Below are 6,000 nucleotides of genomic sequence, written 5' to 3'. Positions count from 1 at the left end.
ACAATAGCTTTTCTTCCATATTATAACATCTGCGCATACCTACCAGGTGTCACCAATAACAAATTTCTCAAGCCTCAACCACATCTGACTCTGAAAAATTAGAAAAAAATCAGGGAAACCCTAATGTCCTAAATTACACGACATTTAAATACAATACAACCATGCGATATAATAACTCTAAATAAAATTCACATACCCTGAATAAATTCAGTGATTACAAAAAACCCTCAACAATAGTTAAAAACTTTACAATAGTAAAATAATTGGTGACACATTTGAAAATAAATTGTTGCAGATAAAAACAGAAATAAACAGAATAAAATAATGAATGAAATTTAAAATAAATTGTTTTTTGAAATATATGTGAGGTTAGAAAAAATATATTGTTAAAGCCTACAAATTTTACTTATTATTTTCATGGATATAAGAGGACAACGTCATTTAAAAAAGTGCGCAAAAGAGAAGCAGTAATATTTATGTTATAACTTCTGATATACTTCCGCATGCTAGAATTTAAATTAGACGATAGGACCTCTGACGGCCGACACCACATTTGTAACGTTAGTATATTAAAGTTCAGCTTACAGAGCACCTGTGTACAAAGTTTCATTGCGAGCACTTGTTTAGTTTAGTCTCAGCAGTGACTTTTATCTGAGAACGCCCGTCCAACGGTGCATTTAAATTAGACGATGGGACCTCTGACGGCCAACACCACATTTTTGACGTTGGTATATTAAAGTTCAGCTTACAGAGCATCTGTGTACAAAGTTTCATTGCGGGCACTTGTTTAGTTTAGTCTCAGAAGTGACTTTTATATGAGAACGCCCGTCCAACGGTGCATTTAAATTAGACGATAAGACCTCTGACGGCCGACACCACATTTTTGATGATGGTATATTAACATTCAGGTTATTGAGCATCTGTGCACAAATTTTCATTGCGGGTACTTGTTTGGTTAAGTCTCAGGAGTGACTTTTATACGAGAACGCCCGTCCAACGGTGCATTTAATTTAGACGATGGGACCTCTGAAGGCCGACACCACCTTTTTGACGTTGGTATATTAAAGTTCAGCTTACAGAGCATCTGTGTACAAAGTTTTATTGCGGGCACTTGTTTGGTTAAGTCTCAGGAGTGACTTTTATCTGAGAACGCCCGTCCAACGGTACATTTAAATTAGACGATAGGACCTCTGACGGCCGACACCACCTTTTTGACGTTGGTATATTAACATTCAGGTTATTGAGCATCTGTGCACAAATTTTCATTGCAGGTACTTGTTTGGTTAAGTCTCAGGAGTGACTTTTATACGAGAACGCCCGTCCAACGGTGCATTTAATTTAGACGATGGGACCTCTGATGGCCGACACCACCTTTTTGACGTTGGTATATTAAAGTTCAGCTTATAGAGCATCTGTGTACAAAGTTTCATTGCGGGCACTTGTTTGGTTAAGTCTCAGGAGTGACTTTTATATGAGAACGCCCGTCCAACGGTGCATTTAAATTAGACGATGGGACCTCTGACGGCCGACACCACATTTTTGACGTTGGTATATTAAAGTTCAGCTTACAGAGCATCTGTGTACAAAGTTTCATTGCGGGCACTTATTTAGTTTAGTCTCAGGAGTGACTTTTATCTGAGAACGCCCGTCCAACGGTGCATTTAAATTAGACGATGGGACCTCTGACGGCCGACACCACATTTTTGACGTTGGTATATTAAACTTCAGCTTACAGAGCATCTGTGTACAAAGTTTCATTGCGGGCACTTGTTTAGTTTAGTCTCAGGAGTGACTTTTATATGAGAACGCCCGTCCAACGGTGCATTTAAATTAGACGATAGGACCTCTGACAGCCGACACCACTTTTTTGACGTCGGCATATTAACATTTTGGTTATTGAGCACCTGTGTACAAATTTTCATTGCGGGTCCTTGTTTAGTTTAGTCTCAGGAGTGACTTTTATACGAGAACGCCCGTCCAACGGTGCATTTAAATTAGACGATGGGACCTCTGACGGCCGACACCACATTTTTGACGTTGGTATATTAAAGTTCAGCTTACAGAGCATCTGTGTACAAAGTTTCATTGCGGGCACTTATTTAGTTTAGTCTCAGGAGTGACTTTTATCTGAGAACGCCCGTCCAACGGTGCATTTAAATTAGACGATGGGACCTCTGACGGCCGACACCACATTTTTGACGTTGGTATATTAAACTTCAGCTTACAGAGCATCTGTGTACAAAGTTTCATTGCGGGCACTTGTTTAGTTTAGTCTCAGGAGTGACTTTTATATGAGAACGCCCGTCCAACGGTGCATTTAAATTAGACGATAGGACCTCTGACGGCCGACACCACTTTTTTGACGTCGGCATATTAACATTTTGGTTATTGAGCACCTGTGTACAAATTTTCATTGCGGGTCCTTGTTTAGTTTAGTCTCAGGAGTGACTTTTATACGAGAACGCCCGTCCAACGGTGCATTTAAATTAGACGATAGGACCTCTGACGCCCGACACCACATTTTTGACTTTAGTATATTAAAGTTCAGCTTACAGAGCATCTGTGTACAAAGTTTAATTGCGGGCACTTGTTTGTTTTAATCTCAGGAGTGGCTTTTATTTGAGAACGTCCATTTTACGATACATTCCTACGGTTTACTTATTATATTTGGGATTTTTATGTATGACACATTTAATGGGAAACCTTTGTGGAATGTAATAAATACAAAAAGTGTGTTGATTTTGTGAAAGATCGTTTTTATAATTAGTATTATACAATATATCTCAGTTTTTGGATTTTTGTTAACGCCTTCAGATTGATGACTGCAACATTGATGCACGAGTCGGTCTGGACGATAAAGTGACGCTAACTTCACGGTGGTAACTTATAACAGTGTTTATGTTCAGTTTCGTTAACGCTAATGCTTATTTTTCTTATGCAGTGTAATAAAAAAACAACAATCTAAAAACTATTTGGATTTAAATTAAACTTTATATTGTGCAGTGTATTAGGGAGGGTGTTAATTTGGGGAACACAAATATAGCTTGGTAAGTTTGCTAAATAATCTATGTTTGGTAACTATGAAGTTAAGGCAGACCCGGCAAATCACGCATTTGATGTTATCAACGTATCTTGCTAATTTCCCTGGAAAACACATATGTATTATTGTTTTAGGGTGGCAAATGACAAATAACATGGTTTTAGGGAGTATATTCATAAATAGTTAAGTTTTTAATATTTTAATTTTTGTTATTAATAGTGTGTTGTGTCTCAATATCTGTGTACCTCAATGTTACCTCTGGGAAATTAAGATTAAAGGTCGAGGTGGCAAATCACGAATTTGACGTTATCAACGTATTCTGCTCATCCTCCTGAACAAAAAATATATATGGTTTTAGGGGGTGCAAATGACAAATGACATGATTTTAGAGGGTATATACATAAATAGTTAAGTTCTTAATGTTTTAATGTTCTGTTTGTGTGCTGTGTCTGGATATCTCTAAATATTATCTGCGGGAGGGACCGATAGCGTATCTGTTATCTGAGCCCTCTGGGGCAGAAGTCAGAGATAATGTGTACTGTAGGTTGGATTGAGTGAGTGCATGACAAATTATGGATCAACCATCCACTAGTTCAACCAATCGTAGTAAACTGGTGTGTCGTAAATATTATCTGTGGCTGGGACTGATAGTGTATGTGTTATCTGAATGCTCCGGGGCAGAAATCAGTGCTTCACTAGATATTGTGTACTGTATCGAGTGAGTGGGTGACGATCATGGATGAACCACCCACTAGTTCGACCAATCGTAGTGAATTAGTGTGTCGGGCATGTTAAGAGGTTACGTTTCGACCGAAACGAGGTTATTTAGTTTCTGTACATTCTGTGGAACACACTAATGGTAAGTGTTCTCTATTAATGTCCATTTAAATACGTATTCATGATTTATTAAGTTTTTTACACAGTACATAATTGCCTTTCCATTACAATTCAATTTATATTTCTGATCAGCCCCTCTAGAATTTGATATTTTACTGATAGGTACTATCTCGAAGAATGTTTTTCTTTCGTTGACATCAGCGCGGGCTTCACCTTTGGTGCCCCTGAAGCCCGCGCTGATGGCCGGAGGCACTCGTCTCAACTCGATAACAACTAATTAATTTGTAGCTCGAAATTTAAGAAAAACATTGTTCATTTGGATCAAAATTTTGCTCATTTGAGTATTATTTTTCATTTACGTTTGCAAAGATGGCGCCACATCCGATGACGTCATCACGCGGTTGAATCATGGTTACAAAAGGTCACGTGATACCCGATGTGAATGTAGAACATGGAAATATTGCTCCGCGCTTTAATAGTTGTTCCATTTTTGATGTTCTAGAACTTCGTTATTTCTCATTTCCCCCCCATCAAACCTTATATTGTTTTGTTCTGTAGGACGATTCCAATAAGTTAATAACGCGAAACTCGTATTTTACCGTTCCGGCCAATAATGTGACAATTACCGTGTATTGTGTGTGTCTGTATTGTGTACTGAGTGTTTTGTCGGGCTTGTTAGGAGTTTACGTTTTGACTGAAACGAGATTATTTCCTTTTAATGGCAAGTGTTCTCTATTTCTTAACCATTGCTTTCCATTGACCATAAGCACTAGGTCGTGTGCATAGCATAGTAGTCTTGTCCCCTTCTTTTCTGCTTTGTTAAGAAGATCATCTATCACCATCGCCCACAGGAGAGGAGACAAAACTTCTTCCTGGGGGCAGCCATTCTGGGCCGTGATTGTGACAGATTCGTCTCCGTACTTGGCCTTCACTTGTCTGCTTTTTAGGAGGACTACTGTCCATTTGACAGCATCTGAGGGGACTCCAAATCGTTCCACAGCAGCCTCCATGGATTGATATGTAACTCTGTCGAAAGCTCCTTTAATGTCCATAAATACGCTTCCTTTTCGTTGAAAGTGTTCTCCGCCGCTCCCACTAAGCTGTGGAGAGCAGTGGTAGTTGATTTACCTTCTATATAAGCGTGTTGTGTTAGACTAAGTGGGTGAACAGGTACGGTTTCATCCCTAATGTATCTATTTATTTTTTATAGTTTTCACCATGAAAGAGGTTAAGCTTATGGTTCTGTGTACGAATTGGGTTGAGTCAGATCCCTGTCTTTTTTCCGCACAAACATCAACAGAGCCGTTCTCCAGTTTTTTGGGATATATCTGACAGGTGTAAATGCTTCTAAACAGAATGATTAGAGTGTTCAATAAGATGTCCAACCCCTCTTGAAGAAGGGCTGGAAAAACTCCATCCCCCGAGGAGATTTAAATGGCTTAAAAAATCTTATTGCTTATTTAATTATTTCACGTGTGAGCAGTCTTAGACCACTGTCTGGCTTTTACAACTTCCCGATTGGATCTCCCCTCGGCTAGAGAATAAATATCCTTATTTCGAATCAAGTGACCCCCCGGAAAGTGTGTTTCCAAGAGCAGTTCTAAGGTCTCCTTCCTGTTCAATGTTAGGTCACCATTGGCCTTTACTAGGAAATCAGAGAACAGGAGTCCTTAAATCTGATAGGCTTCTGTAAAAGCCTCAGATTTTGAGGACAGAAATTTAAGTAAGGGAGGTGCAAAGGTCCTTTTTAGGACTGAGCGCGGGGACAAACTGTCCTTTTCCCTCAGGAAAGAAAAGAAAAAAAGTTTTCACTGTTAATGTCCATTTATATCTTAATATTGGGTTTTTACATGATTTATTATGTTTTTTACACTTTAAATTTTTTTAAATTTCTGTGCATTACTTTTCAATTTATATTTCTGATCAGCCCTTCTAGAACTTGATATTTTACTGATAGGTACTATCTTGAGGGAATGCAGGCTCCGGCATACCACAGCCCGCGATGATGGCCGGAGGCATTTGTCTCAACCCAATAACAACTAATTAATTTGTAGCTCGAAATTAAGATAAACATCGTCATTTGGGTCAAAATTTCGCTCATTTCAGTATTATGTTTCATTTAC

The 6,000-nt window shown here is 38.7% G+C and overlaps 1 protein-coding gene across 1 annotated transcript in view; it reads left to right on the top strand.

Annotated features, from left to right (window-relative positions):
* Positions 1 to 2,899: 2,899 nt before the first annotated feature.
* Positions 2,900 to 6,000, top strand: part of LOC124371754 — a gene marked incomplete at its 3' end in the record, with an annotated part of 90,901 nt that continues 87,800 nt past the window's right edge. Inside the window, exon 1 of the mRNA XM_046830095.1 lies at positions 2,900 to 3,047. The remainder of the gene's footprint in view (positions 3,048 to 6,000) is intronic.

This window comes from Homalodisca vitripennis, unplaced genomic scaffold, assembly GCF_021130785.1.
Source record: "Homalodisca vitripennis isolate AUS2020 unplaced genomic scaffold, UT_GWSS_2.1 ScUCBcl_1907;HRSCAF=6114, whole genome shotgun sequence".
NCBI lineage: Eukaryota > Metazoa > Arthropoda > Insecta > Hemiptera > Cicadellidae > Homalodisca > Homalodisca vitripennis.
This window is presented reverse-complemented; position numbering and strand designations above follow the sequence as displayed.